Genomic DNA, 13,673 nt, shown 5'->3' with positions numbered 1-13,673 from the left:
CAGTCAAGATCAGCAGGCGAGGGCAGAAACTCCATTAAATATACTGGGGTAAAATAATCTGTCATATTTTAAAGACATAGCGGGGGAAATGTAATTTAATTCAGTGCTTCTTGTCAGGTCTGAGACCCAATTTATATCATATATCAATCAAGCAGTGAAAATCACTGATTTTAAAAGAAATCAGACCTTAAACTGGCCAGTTTTATTATAGAAAGACAGTTCACTGGAAGCCCTGAGGCTGGCTGGCTGGCTGAAATTAAAAGTCTGTGTGCATGTACCCCATTTTACACTTGGCATGCTCTTAACATGAATGACAATGCATTTTGACGTTTTCATGTGGAGGATGATTTTGTTTTTCAAACAAAAGAACTGTTCATTAGATGGTCTTAAAGTCATATCAGTTTAAATTCCTGACACAGTATTCTGAAAACATGCGCAGAATGTCAACTGTCAGATGGCTGATTACATGAATATTAAACCAAAAACTCTATAAGAGATGTAAGCTGTCAAATACAAAGACACGTTCACAAAAACATTCACACACTGTTGGTTTTGTCTATAAATGTTAGCAGTTCGGGCGGTGCGGTAGCGCTGCGGGGAGTGCTGTCGCCTCACAGCAAGAAAGTTGCTGTTTCGAGCCTTAACTGGGTCAGTTGGCATTTCTGTGTGCAGTTTGCATGTTCTCCCCATGTCTGCGTGGGTTTCCTCTAGGTTCACCACAAGTAATTGGGTAAGCTAAATTGTCTATAATGTATGTGTGTGAATGGGAGTGTATGGGTGTTTCACAGTGATGGGTTGCAGCTGGAAGGGCATCTGCTACGTAAAACATATGCTGAATAAGTTGGCGGTCCATTCTGCTGTGCCAACCCCTGATTAATAAAGGGACTGGGCCAAAAAGAAACTGAATGAATGAATGAATAATAGTAGTTCCCAAGTGTATCAGTATATATACCTGTGAAAAAGCATCTCTTGTACAAAATGACAGCACAGTACAACATACCTCAACCAGGCCTTAACCAGCTTTCTTATGCCTTGGAAGAGAATTATTGGTGATATTGTGACATGTACAGTCCATTCCTTAAATAACACTCAGAAATTCAATTGAGGCATTTGAGGACGGTCAGGGGGTGATGCAGTGGCGCAGTAGGTAGTGCTGTCACCTCACAGCAAAAAGGTAACTGGTTTGAGCCTTGTTTTTTCTGTGTGGAGTTTGCATGTTTTCTCTGCGTTCGTGTGGGTTTTCTCCGGGTGCTCCAGTTTACCCCACAGTCCAAAGACATGCGGTACTGGTGAATTGGGTAGGCTAAATTGTCCGTGGTGTATGTGTAGGAATGAGTGTGTATGAATGTTTGCCAGAGATTGCAGAAGGAAGGGCATCTGCTGCGTAAAACATGTGCTGGATAAGTTGGTGGTTCATTCCGCTGTGGCAACCCCGGATTAATAAAGGGACTAAGCCGAAAAGAAAATGAATGAATGAATGAATGAATGAGGACGGTCAGAAACAGAGCTCAGTGACATAGAGCTTGACTTTTTTGCTTAGTTATTTTACAGATTGTTTTCATGCTCAAACAGCAACATTACGCGTTAAAGGAAGTTAAAAGTGTAAAAATCATAATACGATGACAGTAAAATATATAGCTGCCGTTATATTTTAAGAGGGGGTTTCTCCCAAGGGTACCATCATATTTGGGGGCCCATAGCATAAAAAAATATTAAGCCCTTTGGTCTAGTAGACCCCATAAGTGGAGGAAACTCTTTAAAATTATATTGAATCATAACTCTTCACTCGATTTTCATTTGAGATCAAATAAATCAAAATTTGTATAATAACACGGAAAACTCGCAACTGCTACATCAGAATAGACACAAATGGAAGAAAGAGACCAGAACGTTGTGAGTCAATGTCAGGTTTTCATTAAAGAACTATAGGGTTTTATAGAACCCCTTACTGGGGTGTAGTCTATTATATCCCTTTTTTTCTTTAAGGGTTTCATTAGTAAAAGTGTTTGAGACCACATTAGGATTCCTGGGAGCTGAGCAATAGGAGTGTGTTTAATGAGCAGTGCACCGCGACAGAGAGTCTGTGACAAACAAATGGTTTAAATCTGCTCTGAACCTGAGGCTGCGTTAGTTGCATTTATGTCTAAGCAAACAACAGTTTTATGCCGGAGCAGATGCATTTTTTGGAAATAGTGCTCTTGTCTCTTGCAGGGTATTTGGCTTTTAAGGATGCTGACTCTCCAAATGCTTCATCCAAACAAAACCCAACACTGATGTCACACTAAAATACCCAACCCAGGCTCATTGGAAATATGTGCTTAAGCTCACATTTTTGCAAAACTTAAATGTATTGCTCCCAGTTTGTTTTGTTGCATGCTTCAGATGAAAAATTCACTAGAGGTTGCTGTGAACATTTTTAGAATCTGAAATACGTTACTTAGGGTTTTTTTGTTGTATGTTTTAGATAGATACACATTCTTTTTGCATGTCCAAGAGAAAGCAGGTACTGTCAGAACACATTGAGTCAGCGAAGCACTAACCTAAACTCTTACTTAATACTTACTTAATAGTGTTTTGAAAAGCAAATGTAGAGCATCATGGCTATGTAATTTTACCATGATTTTACAGTCATTTTATTTCTTTTGTGCTTCACTGCACTCATAGATTCAGTTAACTCATAGACTTGTTTTAAGGTAGTTATTTGGAGTTGTGGAAATTCTTGCATTAAAATAATCTTTAATATATCAATAATATGTCCTTGTAAATATTATCAGTGTAAAAAGGAACAAAAGTTGTTGGCGTCATAATGCCCCATTGCTTTCAAACATGTATTTCCTGTGTTACAAAAAACAAATGTGATATGATATTTTTTTTTAGGATACAGAAATATCAAACTGATAAACAAGTAAACAAATAAACAAAGACAACGGAAAATATACCTTTATACAATTTTCAATACAGGTTATGTGTAAGGTACCTTAACATCAAAAAAGTTTAATTTGTATAGAAGTTCCCCAAAACAGAAGTATAACCCATAATTTAACATTTGCAAGACATGTTCATAAATATGCAATTGCTAAGAACTGTAAATTATTCACTATTAACCCAATCCAAATGCATGTTTTAGTATTATGTAATATGTTCTGGCATTATTTACCAACCCAGGCTCATTTTGATTACGTGCCCCTATATACATTTCTGGAGTGTCAAATACGTCCCAGGAGCTATGCTTTTTGCAGTTTTTGTTTTCATGAATCCACGCTGTGTACGTTTTTTGAGATCTAAAATTTCTCTAGCAGGTGCCATTTACACCTGCTCTTTTCGCGAAAATCCACCAGAGGCCGCTGCCAAGTGACTGACTGACTGACTGACTGACTGACTGACTGACTGACTGACTGACCGACCATATACCCATCCACCCCCTTCCCTAAACCCAACCAACAGTGTTTTGAAAAGCAATCCAGAAAAAGAACAGCCCTCAAAGCAGCCTGATTTTTTTCCATTTTACCACATTCTCACCCTGCTATTTACTTGTTGGTTTTATTTTTTGGCTTTTGTTTTTGTTCTACCTGCTTTTTGGAACTGTTCTTCAACGGATTTGAACCCTGTCATCATCACGGTTAACTCTGCTCTGTGTCTAAGGCTCTGACGTACACAGCGAGCCACTGGACAAACTAGTAACAGCAGGAAAGCCATCCACATGGAGATAAGCCATCAGCTTGTAAAGCACAAAAAGGAACGGTGTCATACCACCCAGTAGCATTTGTTTAAAGACTAAATGCAGCCATACACTCCTCTGGATACATAGTTTACAATCTTCAAAAATGTATATAGGGCTACGATTTCAACATGAGCCTATGTCATCATTTACCCTCCATCCACTTTTTCCAAACCTCATTAAGTTTCCTTTTTTGGTTGAACACAAAAGTTACAAGAAAATCTTTAAGCACGCTGGAAACCAGTAGCCGTCAAATTCTGTAGTATTTTTTTCCCAACTAATCAATGGCTACTGGTTTCAAACATTCTTCAAAATCTCTTCCTTTGTGTTCAACAGAAAAAAAGTTCATAAACCACATGAGGGTGAGTAAATGATCGAGAAGTAAGAACATTTTCATATTTTGATTTATTTTCCACTGAATCGTGAATTGTAAGTTACCATAGTAATGTTTTTGGACTATTCTCAGTTAAGTGATTCGTTATAAAGAACCGGCACATACGAGTCATTTATGCACAAACTGGCTATATTTTATGACTTGTACTGTTTGTTCACAGCTGTTTAAAGAAAATCAAGTTTTACCAAGGGGCGGCATGGTGTGGCTCAGTGGTTAGCACTGTTGCCTCACAGCAAGAAGGTCGCTGGCCCTAGTCTACTGTATGTGTGGGAATGCAAGAGTGTATGGGTGTTTCTCAGTACAAGGTTGGGGCTGGCAGGACATCCGCTGTGTAAAACATATGCTGGAATTGTGCAGTTCATTCCACTATGGTGACCCCTGATATATAAGGGACTAAACCGAAGGAAAATGAATGAATGAATGAATGAATGAATGAATGAATGAATGAATGAAGTTTTACCAACTCATCAACAAAGCCAACTAGATTTTAAATTCACTGTTGCAAGAAAGTAAATTTTAGCACTGAAGCATCTGAATCACAGCCTGGAGCCTTGATGACCTGGAAGACTAGAAAACCTTGAGTGATCCAAGAAAGATTGGTCGCTCTTGCTAAACTGTTGCAGGACTGCAAAGCTTTAAAAGGTGCTGTATTAAACCATAACTGATTTTAATGAGCTGAACAGATGCTGTGCCCGAACTCCACTGCTTTCATGTGGACGAATTATGGGGAGGACGCATTACATGGCACAAACAAGAACGGAGCGAGAGTGAGGGATTTCTTTCATCAACGTTTTTGTTTGCATCTGACACTGAGGATTGGTGCCACATTAAAAACCAGTACCATACGGCAGGATATTTTTAGAGGACACGCTCACTAATGGAGCTCACAAATGTAAAACGCTCCACATCTGAGCAGTAGCGTGAGTTAAAGCGCCCTGATGACCCAAACCGAAGATCTGCTGTCATTTTAAAAGGCCCAAAATGCTGCTTCTGGGTGAAGATAAGGATATAATGGGAAATAATTGAAAGCACATGTAGCGACTGTCTCTGGCTGGAACAGTTAAAGTGAGGTGCTTATGAAGTGAAAGCACTTGATGCAGTCTAAAATATACATACATTACTTAATAGTTTACCATAGTTTGTGATTCATGGGTGTTTTCCGACCTTTTTTTTACACTTTTGAGTTGGATTATGGGAGCTTGATCTCTGACAAGATTGTTTATTGTTTAACAATTAACAAGTTTAACAAATTGACTGTTATTGACATTTTTAGAAGTTTGAAATAATATATTGTCTATATGCGATTCATACAGATACACTACGGACAATTCAGTTTATTTAATTCTTTGGACTGTGGAGGAAACACATGCACATAAACTTCACACAGAAACGCCAACTGACCCAGGCGGGGCTCGAACCCAGCGACCTTCTTGCTGTGAGGTGACAGTGCTAACCACTGAGCCACTGTGTCACCCCGTTTTAGGTAGTAACGAACTGAATTATACTTGAATTTTGTGAGATGTGTATCAATCTGCTTCTGCTTGACTACTTTCTTGACTACATATATTCTACATTTATTATCTCTGCCATGTGTACTTCATTTGTTTTTTTCCAGACAGAAATATCTTTACAGAACAGAGTGTACCTTACAGTCAGTATCAACAACCATTTATATATCGCAAAATATCCCAGTCTGCTAAAATGTTCAGGAGCACTCAGCTGTGTTTGTGCTTTGTTATGTAAATCTAAAGAAGCTTTGCACTCAGTGAACTGATCTACTTTTAAACAACCGTCTTTTTTGAGGGATTCTGCAATTTCTCAACTGAAAGTATAATAGAGTGATACACCTCCTGAATGTTTTATGTTTGGAATTAATGGCTCTTTCCTAATAAATGTATACATATTTTTTTCTGGAGTTTTGCTTTGGCCATAGTTTTGCATTTCATGCTGTTTTTTTTTAACCTCCTGACATGCGCACTGTGGTTTTAAGTCACTATGTCAAGATAAAAATAGTCCAAAATTTTAAAAAGACCTCTCGAGATACCTTTATTGTGTTCTGTTTAGCATCTTATGTAATCAGGCTTGTGAAGTGCGTCCAGTCAAGGTCAGGTAAACCTGAAACTTTCCCTGCTGCAGATTACTTGTGGAAAAAAATTAACATGCAGATTTATTTCAGGTCAAAATGGAGTGAAATAAATTAAAATAAAATAAAAAAACTCTTCAGATTTTTGCATTCAGGAGACACATGGCATTGATCAGTTTTCACTCGTTCCTTTCCTGTCTCTTTCCACAACTGCTTGGGGCCACATGCTAATTTAAGTAGAAAATATTAGTCATTATTTGGAACGGAGCGGTGCAGAGAAAGGAAAATAAGAAGAAAAGAAAATTCAGCCATCAAAAAGACAGCCAGAAAGAGAGGGAAACAAAAAAAAAAGTAGAGTAAAGGGAGAAGGGTTGCATAATAGCTTTGGACCCTATGGACCCGCATGCATAAATAGTCTCTCATATAATATCTCATAATAATCATTCCAGTTCTCCTCCAATTCCACAGACCGCTGACAAATGTAGCAAAGAGCAGATATTCTGGCAGGATCTGACTAACACACGCTCATTCAAGCAAAGAAACACATATACTGAACTTGGCGAACCAGCAATGAACGATATTGAAGCAATGAAGAAAAGACACTCTTAAGGATCCAACATGTCTCTCTGAATTGACTGTTGTAGACGTTTGCTTCAACAAAGAATGAAATGTGTGTATTATTCATAAAAATAACATCATAAATGTCTCTCTAGAAAGTATACAAAGCTGACATCAACATTTGGAAGATGCATCACTGAACACAAATTCATAGCTATTCATTTAGATTTTCTGTTTTAAGAAAGATAGTGGCAAAGTAGTATCATTAGATACCATTAGATAGTAGATCATTAGATAGCATCATCTAAAACTCCATCTCTTCCACAATCTCCATGTAAACAAAACCAGGCCCCCCTCTTCTCTCACTCCACCACACCACACAACAACCACAAAACATCCTGAAAATCCTTTCAGAGGTGCACCCAGCTCTGTGAGTTCATAAACTCCTTCAGAAACTGTACCTGGATGATGGAAGCTTTTAGCGGTGCGTCTGACTGAGCCGAGTTCAGTTTGATAGGCTATTGTCCCATGTCGGCAGGAGGATTTCCCCTCGGCACACCAACAACAGGCGCCACTTCATAATCATGCCCCTACAAGAGCTAGCTCCTGATTGGGGAAAGTTCAGATTTTCCAACTGGCGCATTAAGTGAGTCAAACGCATCAACTTTCAATTCACGCGAATCGCGTCATTCACACAAATAGTGCCGCAGGATGTCTAGTCATGTCTTAGCGTTGAAAACATATAAATCGTTCGTGCTTACTGCTTAATCGGCGTTTGGTGTGAACACACAATAAGTGTGATTCATACTATAAAGTGTGCTTTAAACAGGTGAGTGGGCTTGACAAACCACCTGTATAAACACTCTTTTCTCGATAAAAAAAAAAAAAAAACAGCCACCCCTTACTTTAGCTCTTAACTTTTTGAACATTAAAAGTTCATTCATTCATTTATTTTCTTTTCGGCTTAGTCCCTTTATTAATCTGGGGTCGCCAGAGCGGAATGAACCGCCAACTTATAAAGCGGATGCCCTTCCAGCTGCAACCCATCTCTGGAAAACATCCACACACACTCATTCACACTCATACACTACGGACAATTTAGCCTACCCAATTCACCTGTGCCGCATGTCTTTGGACTGTGGGGGAAACCAGAGCACCCAGAGGAAACCCATGCGAACGCAGGGAGAACATGCAAACTCCACACAGAAATGCCAACCGATCCAGCCGAGGCTCGAACCAGCGACCTTCTTGCTGTGAGACAGCACTGCGTCGCCCAACACTTTTTGTTTGCTTTGTATAATTAGCACTTCTTATACGTATTGCCTCTTCCTGTTGAATTGCTGAATGCCTCCTCAATTGTAAGTTACTTTGGAGAAAAGAGTCAGCTAAATGACTAACTGTAAATGTAACATGACAGTAACCAGATCTTCAAAAGTACAGCCAGATGGGTTATTAATGAGTTGAGCCAGACAGAATCTGCAAACATTTTTTGTTATTTTTGCGGATAATTTTGTAAGAAATCTGTAGATTTATGCAGAATGATTTTGGGAGTATTAAAACTAAAAACATAATACATGAAATTAAAAAAAAACCTTTTTGACTTTCATTTATTGCTTACAATGCAAATCAAATTTGATCCACTTACAGTATTTGGTAAACAAAGTAAGTCCCTCATATAATTATATTTACTTAAAACAGAAAATATTACATTATTGTATTGCAAATAAATTTTATGAAAATGTTCATATTTGTCATTTATATTAATGAAATTTATTTAAAACCGAATAAATAAATTTATGATTTTACACAAGTAAATAAATAGACTCAGTGATGGGCTAAAAATCTCAGGAAATAGGCAGATTTCTGTGTGCCCAAATTCCACATAATTAATGAGTTAGTTCAACCAAAACTGAAAAATTTGTTAGTAATTATTAATTAATAAAATGTTGTTCCAAACCCCTGAGTCCTTCATTAATCTTAGAAAATAAAAGATATTGTAGATTAAATCAAAGACATCTCTGAAACGTCCATAGACAGCAACATTCCTGAGATGTTTAAAGTCCAGAAAAGAAACCAAACACATTGTCGAAACACTCCACATGACTTTAGTTGTTTAAGTATAACCATAAAGCTGCAAGAACCCTTTTATGTGCCAAGTTCAAATTTTGCCATCAAAAACCAAACCAAAGTAACCAAAAATATTGTCAAAACATTCCATGTGACTTCAGTGGTTCAACTGTAATCTGCATAAGATCATGGTGTGCATTTAGTAGTAGGAATATGACACTTGCTGATGCTAGTAGCGATATATCATACTGCCTGTAGTAAATGCACACCTGGACTGGAAGATAATTTTATTTATTAATAAATTGTATTATTTAACTTTCATTTAATTTACTTGAGTTATTGTATATGTTAATATATTAAAAAATATATTTATATTTGTATTATATTTTATATTTATATATGTTTATATATATTTTTGTTTGTAGGAAATTATCCATCTATCTAAAATAAAATTTATTTTATCTCACATTATGTGTACTTATATGTACTTACAGTACAGTGTACTTTTCAAAAAAAAATTTTATTAGGTCACTACCCGAGTTCAGGTTAGGTTGAGGGATAGATTTAGAAAAAGCAATAGCTAAAGCTTTAAAGTAGAGCTATTACCCATGCAGTTTATGTAATGACATAGTATGTAGATGAGAAAAAGCAGTCGTTGATATCTATAGTACGAAACAATGGAACTAATCTTTATTTGAGTCAACAGATGAAGGAAACTCAAACAGGTTTTGAACAAGTTGAAGATGAGCAAACAATGATGACTGCATTTTCATTTTTGGGTGAACTATACATTTAAATCTGTTTAAACTAGTATACATTAATCTTCAAAGCCAGAAGAAGACAGAGCTCAGACTACAATAACCACTCGAACAAACTCCATATTCAACCTCAGCACAAACAACCTCATAAAAACATCTCAAAAGACTAAGTGAACTCCAGTCTACTACACTCCTCTGCTGACCTGCTCCTGTCCTGGCGATACAGATGTATGTTATTCCCCACACCGTTGTTTACCTTGCCAGAAGGAGACAGAAATGAGGTAAAGGAATAACGCAGAAATGACTGTCATTTGACCAAAACCCCCAGTCCTGGCTCAGACACACCAACTCCAGTTAAACCAGTAAATCTCAGTTACGGTAAACTGGCATAAAAGCCCCATAATATAAAACATCTGGAGCTGAGTTTGAAAACAGGCTCTCAGCTCTGGTTGTGGTTTGGTTTGTACTGTACTGTGTCTATGAGTCTTCAAGTGTAGGGAGCTGGGATAGTGAACCCCTCTTCAATAAAACAGGGGTTAGTAGTGAGTCAGTGCAATATTACACCCACCAGTTTTTTCCATGTTTAATGTAATCTCAAAGGCTGTAGCCATGTGTATTTCTACGCTAAACGCTTGGGTTTAGTGAACACACTGACTGAGCATTTTGTCTTTTGGATTCATACTGTAAAATCTTTGTTTATTTCTATGCTAGAAAAAATAATCATGGTTCACGGTTTGAGCTGGCTAGTGCAATTTTTGTTAACGTACATTACCTACCCCATAAAAAAAAAACACATTACAGCCACAGAGGAACAAGAGAGTTTTTGGTGGGATTGTGAGAAGGCGTCATATTGGGGCCGGGTCTTAACCGCCAGAATATCCACTTACGGGCCATGCAAGCCATAATTGCACTGGAAAAACACATAAACTGGCAGCTAGAGGCTGTTCTGATGCATCTCAAGTGACAATGGAGAAGTTTGGGCTGAAATGAAAACAGTAATTTATTCAAATTGGTTAATTAAATCATAATAGTTTTAAAATTAATAAAAAAATGCTTTCAATGTTAAAATGAAAACAGTATTTTTTTATATAATTTCTCTATTCAGATAAAAACAAGGAAGGTTAAATCCTTTTTTATAAAACAGTTTAAGGTTAATTTTATATAATGATTAATTCATTTACTATAAAATTATACCAAAATTATAAATGATATAATTTAGTATATATATATATATATATATATATATATATATATATATATATATATATATATATATATATATATATATATATATATATATTATTTGAAATATTTAAATCTAATATATAAGATATATTTCAATTTAATTTAAATATATAATTACTATATATATAAATATATGATATATTATTTAATATTTTATTTAAAATGACCATTTGTTTTACATTCATTTCGAATATCTTCATTATGTATCTCAGCATTTAACCAGACGAAGAAGATAACTCATGTTAAATACGAGTAAGCATACAGTCACATTTGACTATAAATATAACGGAAAGATCATGAAAAATCCAGCTGAAGTCAGAATTATTAGCCCCATAATAGTTTCAATAACTGATTTCTAATACCTAATTTATTTTATCTTTGCTATGATGACAATACATAATATTATATTAGATATTTATCAAGATAGTATTCAGCTTAAAGTGACATTTGAAGGCTTAACTAGGTTATTTAGGCAAGTTAAAGTAATTTTATGTGTGATTTTATAAGTTATAAAACCCAATGTCATGATTGTAATGTTTTCTTAAGCTTAATCCTCTCATTTAAAGCTGTGATTGCTGCTCCACCTTTCTACAATACTCTTTTTCGCTTTACCATAATATTAAAGAATACAGTTAACAACAGATTAAAAACTATTCAATTAAATTGTTTTGAAAATACTCCTGACATTAACAAAAATATTTACATTTGTATCCAAATCTAATATTAAAGTTCTGTTTCAACTTCAATTTTATATATATATATATATATATATATATATATATATATATATATATATATATATATATATATATATATATATATATATATATAACATATAGGCTAAAATAGTCCAGATAATTAGAGAAGTTCTCGTCTCTACCGTTTATCTCTTAAAAAATTTGTATTAGTTTAATATATTGCCTTTTAATATTGTTTACAAGCTATTTCATTTAAAGATTTCTTGTTTTGTTGTCTCTCCACAACTAAAACACTCATTGTGATTATATGAGATGCCAGTTTGTTCATTTCTATTTCATTTGTGCCATAAACAGTAGTAAAGCATACAGTTAGATAATGTACATTTTTTTCTAACACCTATTTCATGTCAAGCTTTTCTCTGACTTTGCATTGCTTTTATGGTTAAGATGACACCATTTGTTCCTTTCTCCAACCAGCTAAACGTTTCTGTTTTAACTTTTAAAAGAAAGACAAAACACAGTGGTTTGAGGGCAATGGTGTTCACAGCACAGATGGATTTGTAATAGTGTTCTTCACAGTATGAGTAACAAAGGTCTCAAACCCAAACACTCTTAGCAGATGAAGTGACATGTTGGCTGCCGTCTGCCAAGCCTGAAGCTCAAACATCCCTATACCAGCTTTCACATGCTGTTGCCCAAATAATTGAGATGGAAACCATATAAACACTTCTGTAAAGAACTGCATGAAAAAGAGCAGCTGAATGACTGAACACAGCTTTCTCTATAATCATCAAGTGCTGCTTTAAGTTTAGGTATGCAAATGGTCAGGAGTTTTTATGCTTTTTATTAATTTCCTATGTCATCTTTATATTTAATAGTTTATAGTTTTTTTTAATAGTTAAACATACTAATAATAATTTTTTTTGTTTGTATATTTACAAATAAATGATTAATTAAGGCCAATAATTACAGATTTTTATGAAAGTATATGTTTATCTTATATATGTCGAAAAATGGTCCCACTTTAAACGAAGTGGCCTTAACTAATATGTACTTACAACCTACTTATTGTGTAAATACATGTTCTCTACACTGTACTTAAGATTTATAGCCATATCACCCTGCAGCCCAAGACCGGTTACTCACTGAAGCTAAGCAGGGCTGAGCCTAGTTAGTACCTGGATGGGAGACCACTAGGGATCACTAGGTTGCTGTTGGAAGTGGTGTTAGTGAGGCCAGCAGGGGGCGCTCAACCTGTGGTCTATGTGAGTCCTAATGCCCCAGTAAAAGTGAAGGGGACACTACACTGTCAGTGGGTGCCGCCTTTCGGATGAGATGTTAAACCGAGGTCCTGACTCTCTGTGGTCATTAAAAATCCCATGGGATTTCTCGTGAAAGACCAGGGGAGTAACCCCGGTGTCCAGGCCAAAGTCCCTCTATCGGCCCATACAATCATGGCCTCCCAATCATCCCCTTCCACCGAATTAGCTCTATCACTGTCTCTCCACTCTACCAATAGCTGGTGTGTGGTGAGCGCACTGGTGCCGTTGTCCTGTGGCTGCCGTCGCATCATCCAAGTGGATGCTGCACACTGGTGGTGGTGTGAAGAGACCCTCCCTCATGATTGTGAAGCGCTTTGGGTGTATGGCCATACACAATAAATGCGCTATATAAATACACACCACATTACATATATTAAATACATGCATGTAATTACACCTGTAATACATTTCTTGTAATTACACTGTTGAGAATCCCTTACACCTTAACCCACCAGTAAATCTACCCGTACCACTAAACCTGTCACTAACCTTACCAGTACATTGTATTTATGTTTTTAATGCAAGTACATAGTAGTTAAGGCCACATAATATAAAGTGGCACCAACAAAATAAATAAATAAATAAATAAATAAATAAATAAATAAATAAAAGACCACCTGATATTTCAGTTTATGGACTGGGTTAGGATTATACTGAGTTCACACCAAAAGCCGAGAACTGTGTCACTAGCTACGTTTCCATTCACCTATTTTTAATGCGCATTTTGGATATGCATCTAAAAAAACGATTGATGGAAACGCCAAAATACGCATACATTTCTAATATGCGCATATCTAAGTAGGATAAACTTTTTATTTGATAAGAAAAGA

At 36.1% G+C, this 13,673-nt stretch overlaps 1 protein-coding gene across 3 annotated transcripts in view; it reads right to left on the bottom strand.

The window, feature by feature from the left end:
• pear1 (platelet endothelial aggregation receptor 1) overlaps positions 1-13,673 on the bottom strand; it is an 86,827-nt gene that overhangs the window by 40,781 nt on the left and 32,373 nt on the right. The gene's annotated exons all lie outside the window — the stretch shown is intronic.

Source organism: Danio rerio, chromosome 16 (genome assembly GCF_052040795.2).
Source record: "Danio rerio strain M-AB ecotype USA chromosome 16, GRCz13ab, whole genome shotgun sequence".
NCBI classification, from domain to species: domain Eukaryota; kingdom Metazoa; phylum Chordata; class Actinopteri; order Cypriniformes; family Danionidae; genus Danio; species Danio rerio.
Note: the sequence above shows the minus strand (reverse complement) of the source record. Positions and strands in the feature narration are given on the sequence as shown.